Below are 15267 nucleotides of genomic sequence, written 5' to 3'. Positions count from 1 at the left end.
CGCCGTCTTCCTTTTAAAACATGGCGCTTACCTGCAAACATACTTTGATGTGTAAAATTGGTAGAGTTACCCTTTTAGTTACTTAAGAATTAATGATATATTAATTAGTGATGGAAGGTACAGTTACTTAATTACTGTACAAACGTACATTTTTAAAATAGGTACGAGTGTTACCTGACAATTTTTCCATTTCTTGCTGCTTCATGCTTCCACTTCACTACACTTTGGAGGTAAATATTGTACTTTTTACTGCACTACATTTATTTGATAACTTAAAGGGGTTAACAAAAACATTCAACCACTGAATGTTGGATTTCATCTTCCTTTGCTTTCATGTCACAACGCGCTGTTGTTTGAATCCTCTTCTCCCTGAAGTTGATGCCAGTTTGTTGCGCTAACACTAGCTAGCAAACGTTAACGTTGCTAATGCTCGCTAACGTTCATGTTGCTAACGCTCGCTAACGTTAACCGTAGCTAGCTGACATTACAGCAGTACAGTATGTTGAGCGCAAACTGTGGAACCATTTTTACCTATTTTACTCTAAGTTTTTTAATTAATTAATTAGTTTTAGTCTGAATCTGTTACTCAGGAAAAAAATGCTGAATTAGTGGTTCCAATAATTGCCCTGGCCGATGCACGATCAACCCCTAGCATACAGATTATACGTAAATGTAGCTATAATTTAAAATATGACTGGTCTGATCACTTTTTCCATCCATTTCACTTAAGAAGTTACATTGTCTTCACTCTCGGCAGCACAATGTTTTCCAGGCTTTTATTTTGAGGATTAAATCACAGGACTTCCTGTCTGACTCTGGCTGTTTGCGGCTCTCTTGACGCAGCTGCCTCGCGCCTCCACTATCTCCAGCAGACACACCCCATCGGCAGTCAGACACTCCGGAGACGGAGCGGGACCGGAGGAGGACGGCGGTGACACACCGACGGGAGAGGGTAGCGTGCTGCCTTCAAGTGCTGCTCGTAACATCCACAACTGAGTTCTTTATTTTGAACGGGTTTCTTATGAAATATGGAGTATTTATATTCTATTTTTTTGAAAATCGGAGGTCAATTTATTAATCACATAACTTTATTGTTTATATACTCATTTATTAGTCAGTTTTATGAATGTAAAGACGAAGCAGATCCTCCTGCTTCTTTGCTCCATTGTCACAAATATATATACAGAAATAATAATCTAATCACTGTTTACGGTGATGCAGTAATATATCTTATACATGTTGTTCACATGTAATTTCCTTTAATAAAATCCTTTTTTGCAGTTAGCTACTCGATCCTCACATAACCGAGAGGTGCAAATTCCTGCGCCAGATGGAAACTTTAGGAAAAATGAACAAGAAACATTCCCAATCATTTGAAATAAAACATTCATGGCTGTTTGCACTCTAAATTAAAAACACCACAGCCGACACCTTATAATAATGGTCAGGTAAAAGACTAGTGCACCTGCTGTCTCTGTCACTGTTTGTCACACTGTTGTGTAGCAGTCTCATTGTTTGAGACTCACTGTCTTTCACCTGTGTGCAGGTGAGGAGAGACCGACTCCTGACCGAGGACATTTTATTTCCTTAGGTCTTGTAGGAGCACATTTGTTTATTGGTTTATTGTCCGAGTAGCTGACATTGGGCATCCCCTCTAGTTTTGCAAGTCATTTGTTTATGTTTTTATGTAGGTTGGTGCCATTTTACCGCCACAGTTGGAGGAAATAATGTCTGGATTTTTCCACACATACTCTTAATGAACACGTTTCACACATCCTGATAGATGTACTGACTCGGTCCGCCTCTAGATGTCAGCACAAGCCTTCAGTGAGCAGCTTCATTGAGCCCTGTGGTGGTGATGCTGCTCTACACTGTGATGAAAATGCTATTTTTAGCTCTTGTATATGTGTCTTGTTACATTAATGCATATCATGAAAACAGGCACGTGATTCCCAGAATGTGCATTAATGATCAAACTGATTTCTGACACGTGATCTGACGACTCATTAAATATTTTTCACTGCAGCTCTGATCCACAATATCTGTGCTGCTTCCTGCAGAACAAGCACTGACCTGTATTGTTTGTGGTCTCCCTGCAGTGAACGAAACCCATTGTGATTGTGCTGGACTAACCTGCATATTGTGCACTGTAACACCTACAACCACAAGGTGGAGCTACATTTCTATTAAATCACAAGTAAACACATGAAACAGTCATTTTTGGAGGCACAGTGAGGGTTAATCTAACCAAACAATAATTATAACAATGCAAACAGAGAAAAATAAGTGTTAAAATAAAAGTGATCACACTGGGTTGTGTCAATCGAGTCATACAACAGTATTTCGGGGGGCTTAGGGAGCGAGAGCAGCTCTCCTCTTATAAAGTAGGTTAATGAGTCAGAACAATTCAGGTGCATTCAGACGTGTTCAGGCAGCGACCTGCAAAAGATTCATCTGATCCAGTAAACTGACTCCACTGCTGACTAAAAGGTTTTCATCTCGCTGTTACGTTCTTTCATTTCTCCACCAACTTAGTTTTACTTCCACCATTTTGAAGAACGTGTGTCAAATATTCCTCAGATAAAGTGATTTAAAGGGGATCAACCCAACAATCAGATGATTTGTGGAATATTTGCAGTGTGGTTCAATTTTCGGGGAGTTTTTTTTCATCTGGGTCGGTTGAGTTGAGGCCACCGAGGTACTTAAGTGGTGCCGGGCTGCGCTTATAAATTGGGTTTGACTTGACTTAACTCGGATGCTCTTGACCCATTTCACTTAAAGCCCCGTGCCAGTCATCGTTTTTGTGTTTCCATGGCAATGTAAGGAGATGCAGTGCAGCACCATGGCAACAACAGATCTTGTGCAACCAAATTTGAGCTCCCTGTTGTGCACACACCTGTGAGTGTGTGTGTGTTCATTGTAATACAGGTCTGCTCTTAACATGTTTGATGGGAGATGAATGGAACTTGACATTGATTGAGTTCAACACAAAAGATGTTTTAATCTCAAGTAATGAGCCGCTGTGAAGTGTTTCATATCCACTTTGGTGAGAACTCGACCTGAAGTTCATTGTTTCTGTGTTATCTTTCAATAGACTTGTTCACTTGTCTAATTACGGTTTAGCAAATGTTGGATTTCTCGACATGATGACGCGGTGAACACAGGGCTCAAAAATCCAGTTGCACAAGCTTTTTGTCGAGGGCAATGGGACATGTAGTTTAGCTTTAGCTTTACTCTGTTAGCACAATATTGTTTATGTACTAGCCATTTATTCGAGACAGCTTTTGCAAGTTTCTCAATTCAAAACAAGATGGCTGGAAACATTAAAAAGTCAGTGAGAAACAGTGTTTACAACCAACTCCGAAGTGAAGCTAACGTTAGCTCAATTAGCATGCTAGCTACAGATAATCAAAACTGCTGGCTACAGCTCACTTCAGACAACAAACTCAACTGTCGCCTGCGGAAAATCAAAAGCTGATTATATTTGTGAAGATTATCTCGCTGAACAAAATGTGTGAATATCATAAACGTTTGTTTGCATGTTTTTTTTTTGCAATACAAAATCCAGTTGTAAATATCCTATAAGCTTTTTGCCGAGTGCAATGGGACATGTAGCTAGCTTTAGCTTTAGCTTTAGTCTTTTAGCACAATATTATTTACGCACTAACCATAAATTTAAGACAGCTTTTACAAGATTCACACTTCAAAACAAGTTGGCTGGAAACATAAAAAATTAAGCGGTAGACTGTTTTCTACCTACTCTAACATGACTAGCTACATTAGCCTAATTAGCTAGATAGTTACAGTTGATCATATCCGACAGCCACCGCTCATTTCAGCAGGCAGAAATAAACTAATGAGAAGCTGATTTTGTAAATTATCAAGGAAACATTGTTTTAAACATTTCTAGCTAAAAATTTTGAGTTGAAAAATTGTAAATGATCAGTGCAAGAATGCTAACATCAGTCACTAGCGGGGCTTAACGGTCACATTACTCTGATTAAATGTAGTTTTACCATAGCCAGTACCATGCATGTAACAACTGCATCCTCAATTTTAATATTTCTTTTTCTTTTCCTTCAGTAGCTGTGACGTATGTTTAGCATTACAATCTACCTAATGACTTATTTTTTTATTACTGTACCTATTCAAAGAAAACAATGGCCGGCAGCCGGCACCGCAGCGATAATGTAACATAAAAATGCAGAATACATAAATAACGGGGGGTTGTCTTGTGATCGGGTCCACGGCGAGTCCCATCTGGCTGAGAGAAGTCAGAACTGAACATTGATTTAGGAGCATTTTTATTGACAGTTTCGCCTTCCTCATTCTGCACCATGATGCAAGTTAATTGGACGACCACCACCTGAGTCCCTCTGCAGAATAGCTATCAGTGACAGGCAGTGGAGGTACAAATCTGATTTGAGATGACCCGGTTCTGACTAATATCTGATATTAGCTCTGTTATCTTTAAATGAAAAACCCGCATGGAGCCTGTAAGTGGCTGATTAGAGCTGAGACCCACCTGTACATCTGCAGATCCAACACTAACCCTCGGCAATGTTTTTTAATGCTGATTTTCTTCTACATAGGTCTACGTTCGTCTTTCCTACATCTTCCTTTTCATTTGTTAGCACAAAAATCCATACAGGAAGAGAAGCTCGGTAATAATTGACAGTTTTTCCCGAGGGGGCTCGAAGCCACTCCGCCTGGGAGAGTGTTTTTTGTTTGCATCTTCATCAGCAGATTGAACACAGGCCCACTATCCACACATGAATAATGTCTAAATATATAAATTTTAATGTGGGATATTCCTCTCCTCGTGCCTCGTGCACATCCAGTGGGCAGACGCATTTGCATTCTCGATCCGAAGACTAACGCTAACTCCTTCAAAACCTGTGTGGGTGAAACTTGCATGAGGCATTGGTGGTTTTTCCTCTGTGAGTCGTTATGCTTTATAAATACAGTGACAGAGATAGTGTAGTGTTATGAAATTACTCTCATCTCTCTGTGAGAAACTCCGGAAGAGGACTATATGTGCTGTGGGTAGCTCCACCAATATTTATAACCCATGGGTCATGAAAATATTCAATGTTTTATGGACTAGTATTTGCTTTAAAGGAAAAGTTCAGTCAATTATCTTCTCCCCCTCGTGCCGATGGAAGGTCAGGTGAATTTTCATAGTCCACCCTGGACTATAAAATTCACTGGATTTAGCATCCTCCTAAACAACTGAAGTAGATGGGGACTTGTTTTTAAATGTAAAAAAACAGCCGGAAATTAACATAAAATGGCTCCATGCAGCTCTTCCAGGGCAATCCAAGTCTCCAGAAGCTCCAAGATCCCAAACTGATTTAAAAAGACTTTTATTTACTGCCTTGTTGGGCGGTTGCGCCACTTGAGAGGAGGTGGTTTTAGCTCGGTGGCTACATTTTAGCTTACAAAAGGGTGAAAATAACATCTTTTCAAATCAGTTTTGGGTCTGGGAGATTCTGTAGACTTGGATTAAACTGAAAAGTTTTTTTCTCCATCTACTTCAGTTGTTCAGGAGAATGATGCAACAAAAGTCAAAAGCGCTGGCACGTACCCCATCTGAAGTAGGTCGGCCACTTGTTGTGGGTGTAATTTAGATCTTTTCAATTAAATTTGTCATCTTGAGGCTTCCAGAGACTTGAATTACACTGGAATATGTTGTAATAGACATAATTTACACCTGTAATGCTCATTTGAGCTCTTGCACTTGAAGATTTTGGCTTACAAAGAGAGTAAATAACATATTTTTCAGATCAATTTGGTATCTCAGGGCTTCCAGAGACTTGAAACACACCAGACGAGCTGTATGGAGCCATTTTAATGCTGCAACACTGTTTCACTGAAGCTCCAGAAATGTTTCACCGACTACAAAACTTCACCCGACCTCCCGTCAGCACTGACTGAATCTCCATTTTTTGGGTGAACTTTTCCTTTAAGAAAGACAGTCCTTGAAGTATACAACAAAGTCTCCTCTCTTCACTCTAAGATGCGAGGTCTCTCCACAGCAGCAGCCCTTTTGCTGAATTATCCAGATGGTCTCTGCATGTGCTGTACTCTGTCACTTAAAGCTGCCTCTCTACATGCTCCCTCCATTGTAATGCATATCTTTTAGCCCTGCGCTCCTTTCATACCAGAATCAGTGCGTCTCAATCAATCTGAGCTCCTTTTATTCGCGGTGACCACGGCTCGGTCCGGCTTTTAGCCGGCAGCTTTTGTAGCCGGGCAGTAGAAGGTTATTCGTCTTATGTCAGAGGACTCGTGACAATAGAAGTTTCTATACGAGGTGGGGGAAACCCGGATTGTGAAGCCATCTGCCTGACCGGACACCTTGATTAAACTTTAGGAGAGGAGTGTAATGTGAATGCTGATGCGTCAGGATAGGGGGTGAGGGTGTGATGATGATAAAACCTCGGTCACAGTGTGATAGATGCAGCGTTATTGTGAATTTTCCTCATATTTGTGTAAATGTGCCTGTCTGGTCTGTAAATCGGAGCATCGCTGACCGCTCTGTACCGTTTCTGGGTGGCCACCGTGTGCCTACATTAATCTCACGGTTGAGGGATGAGGTCCTGACCTCGGGTGTTTTTCTTTCAGGCGAGGTCATTTTCAGTCTGGGCAGTCTGCTCCGTTTTTTTCTGACGGGACTTGTAAATGCAGAGCTCTGAGTAACCTCTCGACAGACTGTGCGTTTCCTCTGTGGTTAATTAAAACGAAGGCCGGCAGCGTTCTGGAAAAATAAATGAAACACAAGATGCTTTCTATATGCTAAACCAAAGCATACTGTATACACTGTTTAGTTTATATTCACAGGGCGAAGAGTCAAAAGATTATTTTCGTGAGGCTGCCACTATTTTCTTTGTTCACTCTACGTCATGACAGTTTCTTAATCAACCATTCAGTCTGTAAAAAGTCTAAAAAAGTCCAGATCAATGCCGTCAAATTCTTCTTTGTCTGACCAACAGTCTGAAAGTGAAATATACACTATTCACTGTCACCTTAGACCACAAAAAGCAGAAAAACCTCGCAATCGAGCAGCTTGAACAAGGTAACGTTGGAGCAGTGTGAAAGGGTATAACAGTCCACGAAGCGTAGGGGTGAACCGCCGTTTCTTTTGACACCGTTTTCTCCTGTTTGTGTGAAGTTTAGGGAGGTAGGTTTAGTAAATGTCTTTTGTTTCTTTCTCCTTCTGTTAAGGGTTTAGTCAGTTTTAACTGGGGAGATCGTTCAGGTTTTGTTTGTTGTTTTGGCCTTTGGTTCACCCTAAAGCTAAGCTTGTCACTTGTTGTTTGCACCAATGCAGGCGATAAAAAACTGGCAACAAAAGGCAGGCGAAGGGAAAAACAAAAGAAAGACAAACCAGAAAACCAAACAAACAAATCAGGAACACAGGGAGCACAGGACGACCGGGGAACGGGCACAGGCTTGAATACAAACCAAACTAACGAGGGGACGAGGTGCAGGTGGAGAGACACCGGGAACAGGGAGGTGCTAACGAGACGATGTGAGACAGGTGTGGGGAGGAGCACAGGAACACAGGTGAGCAGGAAGTAGAACGTGACGCAAGACACAAGAAGATAGAACTACAAAATAAAACCCAAACAATTGAAATTCAGTACAGTTGATCCTGTGGAGAAAACTGTAGTTGTGTGTTTTTGTATCCGACATCACACAAAGCAGCCATGAAATCCTGGTGGAGTCACTCAGCTGGACATTTAACGTCCTTCCCTCTGTTTAATGGTCCATCTGTATCTTCTGCCAGGCACTTTCAGATGAAGCTTTTTACATCTAAAGGACGAGACAGTGTGAATGTTTGTGTAAAAGATGATTCTCACTCTCTCTTCTTTTATGATTCTCTATTTTTACACTTTTTCCGAGATGACTGAGCAACCGTATTACCCTTCTTGCCTCATTCCCCTCCATTCATATCAATTATTAACCTTATAAATTAAGGCACGTGAATGCATTATTTAGTGAGGTCCTTCATATTATGCAGATACCCTATAAAACAGACTAGAGCGGGCTGGATTCTCCTCACAGTTTCATAACCTACTTTTGTTCCATAACTCACCAGAATAACCGTTAAACGCCGACCCTGTACGGGCTCATAGCGATCACGGGGCACCGCTCGTTAACATCTGGGAACGCCGATAACGTTCTCCTTCCACGACAAACACTTTCCTCGCTTTCCCCTGCAAATAAACCTCGGTCTCATAAGCAGAGAGGCGCGTTTGAGGAAAGGATTTCTCCTGGTTTTTCTGAGGTGCGATTCACAAGCCGGCGTGTTTGTGTTGGACCCACAATGGGCCTCTTTGTCAGGGCGCGATTAGGCTCGACGTTATTTCAACAACAGGGTGATGATGTGATAACCACGGCCACGCTGTGTTGTCTTTAGGTAATCAGTGTTTGCATGGATCGAATAATGACCCCGAGGGGAAAGAGTCTGAGGATGTAAAGAAAAGGAGGGAGTGTTTGTCTGAGCTGGACGCTGGTCACATGATCCACAATGTATGATACCGTTATGACGAGTTATATAAGTGACTTTTAATGTTACGTTAGACGATGATCCACCAGCAGTTCTTACGTAAAGCTTTCTAGTTCATGTTGCAGCACAAAGACCAGCAGGCCCTTTTATAATCTAGTTACATAGGAACATGTAAATCCACAATATCATGACCTGCTTTTAAAAGCTGTGAGGTCACCTGTGTGCTCATGTGAAGGGACGCTTTGTTTGTCTGGATTTGAGCAAGAATTAGCATCTGTATTAGCATTTCCATCCGGTTATGTAGCAAAGCAGAGAGTGGAGAGTGGTCTTCTTCCTCTTTGTCTTCTTGGAGCAAAATCAGCTGATCGATCAACTTCGCTACGTCAGAATAAGGTGTTTTCCTCTCCCGTTAAGCAAAATTAAGATTGTTGGTTCATGGAGACACAGCTGCTGTGTTGTGAGCGACTGACACTCATTTTTGTGCCCAACACCCCGAGTCCAGTCATGTAGCCTGATCCCCGGTATTAAGCAGCCTTGAGACACAAGTGTGTCGGAGGGTAATCTGAGGGTTTATCACCCCGTCCATGAGCACTTTATCCCATTTCTTAAGAAAAGCTGGTTGTTATTGCTGCCAAAAGCTACAAATCTACTCGGAGAGTTCCTCTGAGGCTTTAACCGGCCCGTGTGACTGAGCTCGTGGCTCTTTTTGGACAAAATCCATTAGTTCAGTTCTATCTTTAGAGCCGAGCTGTTAGTGAGCTGGATGAAGTCGGCCAGACGTATTGACATGCGGCTGAAGGGGGAGTAGATCAATGGGTCACTGCTGCCGCTGATGATGTCATTTCTGTTTAATTAACCACTTCACGCTCACGTTCAGCAGGTTTCAGTTTGACAAGTGTTGATTCATTAGAGATTACTCACGGCGGGTCGTGTGTCAGGGCTCTGGATCATCACGATGGAGGGTGTGGTCAGGACACTCGTCAGGAGCTTTAAACCATGATACATCTCAGATTACTTTGACTGAAGATCTTCTGTGAAGATTAGTGTGAAGTTTAAAAGTATTGTTTCCACCACAGGGCTGATGAGATGCAGGCAGAGCACAACAGCTCTTTCAACTCATAACATGAGGGGTGTAAATCTTTGGCAGTCTAAAGATTTGACCTGAGTTTGAGTCTCTGATTCAAAAACAGAAAAGCGGGAACTATTTCCAGCCTTTTGCTCCAGTTTGTTGTGTGCAAAACCGTCAATTAGTGTCCTTAATCTGCTAAAATTCAATATGAAACACAACTGGAAATTAAGACAAACAATCTGCAGCCTTTTCATTTTAAGAAGTGAACAGGTGTGTGCTCGTTAGCAGGCCACAAACATGTGACTCACTAAATAAGAAACACTTACGACCGCTGCCTTGTCTTCAACATAACTCTAGTGTGTGCACGCTGTATCCCAGCTAAATCGCTAGCCTCGCAGTTGCTCGTATACTCCCGGTAGTTATGCCTCCTCGACTGCAAAGATTACAAATTAGCGATTTAAACACATGCCGGCAAGTTTCACTGAGGATTTTCTGCAGTTGCACTAACTTGGAGAGCATCTCACCACGCTGTGTGCATATATATTTTATAATTTATGGGTAGCTGGATGTTGTGGTGCTATATATTAACTGTTACTGTGCTACAGTCAATAACGCGGACGCCATGCTGCAGAATACAAAGCTCTGTCTCACATCATCCATATTAACTCTGCACGTTTCCATCAGCGCAGGCCTGAGCTGAACATTACTGTAATTCACTGTCATGCATTATATACAATATTGTGCGTTATCCCGTAAACTCTTGATAACCTGTGTTTTACTTTTCTGTTGAAAACGTGCTCCTCGTGCACTCGGAGGCCCTCGCTGTGGTCCTCTCTATGTGTGTGTGTAACCTTGACAGTGAAAGCTAAGCTTCATTGAGTGCCTGCGAGCGCTGTGCTATCTTTAGCTTTTGTTGAAGCTTTTACCACTGGCCTCCTCCTACTCTTCCCACTCTTCCTCCTCCTCCTCCTCCTCCTCCAGCCCACTCACTGTTGGCTGCACATGCAAAAACACGCACACTCATGCATGCTTGCACACAACCACAACTCCCATACACACACGCACACCACTGTAACATACATATGCACACTGCATAACTGTTACTGGGCAGATTAGACGAAGCAACCTACTTCTGGGATAAAAAACATGAGGCGGATGTTTGTTTCTTGGTGCAGAGTGAAAGACTGACTCTTGTTCCCTGAGCGGCCCTGATTCCTGCCTGAAGGCAAGTTACGAGCCACGGGCCTCGCAGGAAACACTCTCGTATTCCTATTGGCTGAAAATGCATTAAATTCAGTCAGTAGTGCACTCACTATTAATAAATGAATTTGCTCCGAACCAAACTGTGCACACACCAGCTATCATTTGTGTTGAACGGCCCACTGCCTCTGCTTCTTATTGCACATTTATATTGCATATTATGCACATGGGCTATTGCTGCTAATGGTGTGAAATGCTTTCCTAGTTGTGTGATTGCTAATTTTAGCTGTTAATTAGCCATTCTGGAGCAGAGCTTACTGATTTTGTAATATTATTACCAGATCTTTTGGCTGTTTTCCAACAAAGCACTTCTGATTTTTTTTTACAGCGACTGTGGCAAAAACAAAAGCAGCCTTTTGTAGGGGATTAATTACAACAACACAATCTCATTATTGTAATTAAAACAGCTCTAAATAGCTTGGTCAATCAACCTGGTTAATCAGTGTTAATCATGTTAAATGCTGCCATGCTGAGGATAAAGTCTGTACAGACCAACATTAGCTTCTAAAATGCTCTTTCAATTTAGTCAGAGACGATGAACAAACAATAAGTTTACAATAAAAATGCAATAACAATACAATATCTGTGAAATAAATATGACCTCTTTAAATATAATGTTATATTTTTGATGCTGGTATCATGTCTGTCCACTGACTATGGAGCTATTGCCAGGATACGGTTAGCTTAGCTTAGCATAAGGACAGGAAACAAGCAGGGCTCTGTCCACTTGTACAGATTAAACAAACAAGATATGATTTGCTAATTAGTGAGCATTAGCTTTAGACAAAGCCAAGCTAGCTGTTTCGTCTTAGTGCATTTTTTAAATTTGGGTCAGGGTGAAAGTAAACCAAACATCGATGACGTAAACACAAAGTCCACCTCTCCTCGTCCTGATGTAGTCCTGCACTCTCAAAAACACGGTACGTCAGTCAAGTGCAACAGCTTGATGCAAGATGTTGTGTTGGAGTCAGGACTGTGTAAAGATGAAGGCACGGCACTCTCTAGTTTCCTGTTGTTTGGCGAGCCTGAGTCCCATTTGCCCTTTCCATTGTCCTGCGACCGGACATTAGCCAGGAGTAGCCTTAAATCCAAGCTGGATTAGTACGTTTCTTATCCCACCTCTGCTCCTCTCTCCTCCTTTGACAGTCTAGCTGGTCAGGTTGGGTAGTGATCGTCTCAAAGTCAGCTGCTCTTAACCTGCGCTTTCTTCTCCAATGCCGGGAAATGTATTTCTGCCATGGGCAATACATGTATCAGGAATAGAGCCCAAAGAATAACAGTTTGCATTTGCCTTCGCTGCAGTTGTCATAGAAATGTGCTAACTTATTTTGCTACTATGCTAAGCTAAGCTAATTGCCAGCTGGCTCTAGCAGATATGAAAGTGGTGTGAAACTTTTCATCCTCATTTCTCCCTTTTTGTTGTTATTTTACGTTGACTACAAAACTTCATCCAATAGTCCTTATCCAATTTTTCTTTTACTTGTGCACATCTCTCCCCAGCTCGACTTGCCATCCTTACTGACTTCTGGGAATGAAGTTTGGCTGCGCAGCATGACCCATTGTTGTCAGGTAATGTTTGAATATAAGAGATAATTAACATTCAAACCTCTCTGTATTACTTATCATACTGTACATCTTGTCATCACCTGAACAGAGCATCTCTCCTCCCAGTGTGTGAAAATTACCCGGGAAGCGTTCATGCATTTTTAATAACCATTCAATCATGTCAGAATGAGACCGTCTAATAATAGTCATTTTACACCACAGAATGAGAGTTATTGGTGTCAGCGTGCACCTGTAATCGTGTCCTCCCCCTCTCCTCCTCTCCCTGTTTCTGCATTGCGGCGTCTGAAGCTGTCAGGAGAGCATATGCACCACCGTGTTGTCATCGCTGGCCTCTGCCCGTCATCTCTGCCCCTGTGCACAGACCACCAGGCAACACGGCGAGTAACACGATACACACTTCCTCCGTCCTCACGCTTCACCTTCTGAGCTGTTTTGTCCCCTGAGCTGTGAGATCCACACTGCAGCTGACAGCGTTGAGAAAGTGCTGCTTTTGCCCTCTTCTTTGTTTACAGGAATAGAAAGTGTTCATGGGACAACAATCATATTATTCTCCATGTTTAAAGCTGAGGGTTGGTGAGTTATTTTACAAACATTTTTGTTAGATTTGTCGAAAATCGGACAGCATGCTATGACATAGAAAAGAAAATGTCTAAAAATGACTGAAGAGGCTACCTGAGTCCTTCATAAGGCTAGGCAGATGTATTGCTGAAGCTATTAGCGAGCGAGTGGCACAAGAAGTGCAGCCAAAATGTCCCAATGCTAACATACTAGCTTGACAGTAGTGACTACTAACCCAGTTAGCACAAAGCACACAGCCCCTGAGCCAAAGAACAGATGCGCTGCAGTAGTAACAGCCTTCTTCGGTGGCTAACATTAGCACAAAGCACACGTTTGTGATGGCAGTATTGCTTGTGTTTGTATAATTGTAGCATTTAACAAAGCTGTTTATGTATTTATTAGACAAAAAAAAGCTAAGAGTGCTTGTGGAACTAGCCGCTAACACACGTCCTCCATATAGCCAGTGAGAGCTATAAGGCAGTCGGTGTAGTTGCATTCTTGTGTTTTCCAAATCCTAACATACTAGCGTTTTAACAATAGCCATGTTTGTTGTTTACAATCATTTTGCTAATGTTAATGTTGGTAGCTAACTCAGTAGCACAAAGCACACAGCCCCTGAGAACAGAACAGAGCAGAAGAGGCAGCAACAGCCTCCCTTTAGTGGCTAACGTCAGAACAAAGCACCCAACAACAGCATTTACAAGAAACTGTCACATTTTTTAAACAAGAAAAGCTACGAGAGCTTGTTGAACATAGCGAACGAGCCACTAGCACAGTGGGCGTTATATATATATATTAAGTGGCTCTGAAGTGAGAGGGATATTTTCAGTTCTCCAGTATCACCAGCCCGAGCTTTAAACAAGCGGTGAAAAGATTTCGATCGAGGTGGTAAAAATCACATTTACTCTCCTTCTTAAGATTTTATTTTTCGTTAGATATTCCTGCTAACCTCCTGCTGTTTTTCCATCCAGCTGTTCTAAATCCCAGCATGTGCGCTTTAACACAGCTAAAACACAGCTGGTGAATAATGAATGGGATGGCAAACCGTGGCCTCACTGCCTTAATAAAACTAGACCCAAGTTAAAAAAAAGCAGAAAAGCAAAGAGTGGCACGCCGAAGTCTGAAAATCCTCTGCGTTTCCCTAAAATTGCAGCGCGCCCTTGACAGAATGACAGGGTATTTAGTCGCATTCAACTGATGCCTGAGGCGTTTCTGTCTCTTTTTTTTTTTTCTTACTGTCGCACGCTCCGAGTTTCCATTCAGGTTTAATAAGTTGCTAATGAAAGAGGGCAGGCGGAAGCTGTTTGACTCAATCTCCTCTGCACAGTTACAGATCATTGGATGCTCCATTTAGGGTGATTTAAATGTGTGCCATGGGACGTATTCCAAAAAGCATTCACACAATGGCTTTCCATTTACTTTCCTCCTCCTCCTCCTCTGCTATTATAGTAATGGAGGCAGGGGTGTCTCAGGCAACAAGACAAAAGGAAAGCACAATGGTTGTGCCCCCCACCCGCCTCCTCCTCTCCTCCTCCTTGGGAATGGCATGATGGTTCTGGGCTGGATGTTTTCAAGTGTGCACACGGGTGCCATTGTGAAATAAATAAATAAATAAATAAATGAAGCTGCACGCTCAATCGAGCAAGACAAACACTCCCGACGCCAAGTCCACATTTCACCACATTGCACCATGTGAGAATGTAACGAGGGAAGTGAAGGACGCTGTGGATATTTTCTGTTCTGTGATCAACGGTGCAAAACTGAAATTGATCAGGAAAGATGGAAAAATAAGGAATTTGTTTGACACTGATGAGTTCTGAGGATCTACCAGATAATATATTCTGTCCTTCGTTTAGTTTCAGTACGAGTTGGTTGGTACATTAAATGAACTAAGACGGGGCGTCCCAGATCGAGTTCAGTTGCATGTCATCGTCTTTTCTCTCCCCCCATCGTCTTCTGCGGTCAAATAAAGGCAAAATGGCACAAAAATATTCTGAAATGTAAAAGTGTTATGAAACTTTTGGGCGTTTTTAAGATGGACTTTACGATTACAGCATCCTTATAAAATGTCAGGAAGTGAATTAAAACAAGACAGCTTAGACTAAAAACTACTAAAGAAAAAGCATCAAAAAATGGTCAAGTTATCGTACAAACACATGAATTATAGTTACAAGCATTCAATCAGATAAGTCATCATGTATCTGTCATAGCCACATTTTAGCATAATTGATGGTTGTATATTAAATTATTTAGAAAAATTGATCTGGTCACAATTTAACACGAAATGGCTTATGTTCAA

The 15267-nt window shown here is 41.9% G+C and overlaps 1 long non-coding RNA gene across 1 annotated transcript; it reads left to right on the top strand.

Moving 5' to 3' along the window:
* Positions 1 to 60: 60 nt before the first annotated feature.
* On the top strand, positions 61 to 13170 carry LOC311250490. The gene is made up of 4 exons (XR_014621293.1): positions 61 to 230; positions 844 to 952; positions 12345 to 12413; positions 12699 to 13170. It is a non-coding gene; the product is annotated as an uncharacterized lncRNA (long non-coding RNA).
* Positions 13171 to 15267: the final 2097 nt, after the last annotated feature.

Source organism: Pagrus pagrus, assembly GCF_965226575.1.
Source record: "Pagrus pagrus genome assembly, chromosome: 21".
Classification (NCBI taxonomy): domain Eukaryota; kingdom Metazoa; phylum Chordata; class Actinopteri; order Spariformes; family Sparidae; genus Pagrus; species Pagrus pagrus.
This window is presented reverse-complemented; position numbering and strand designations above follow the sequence as displayed.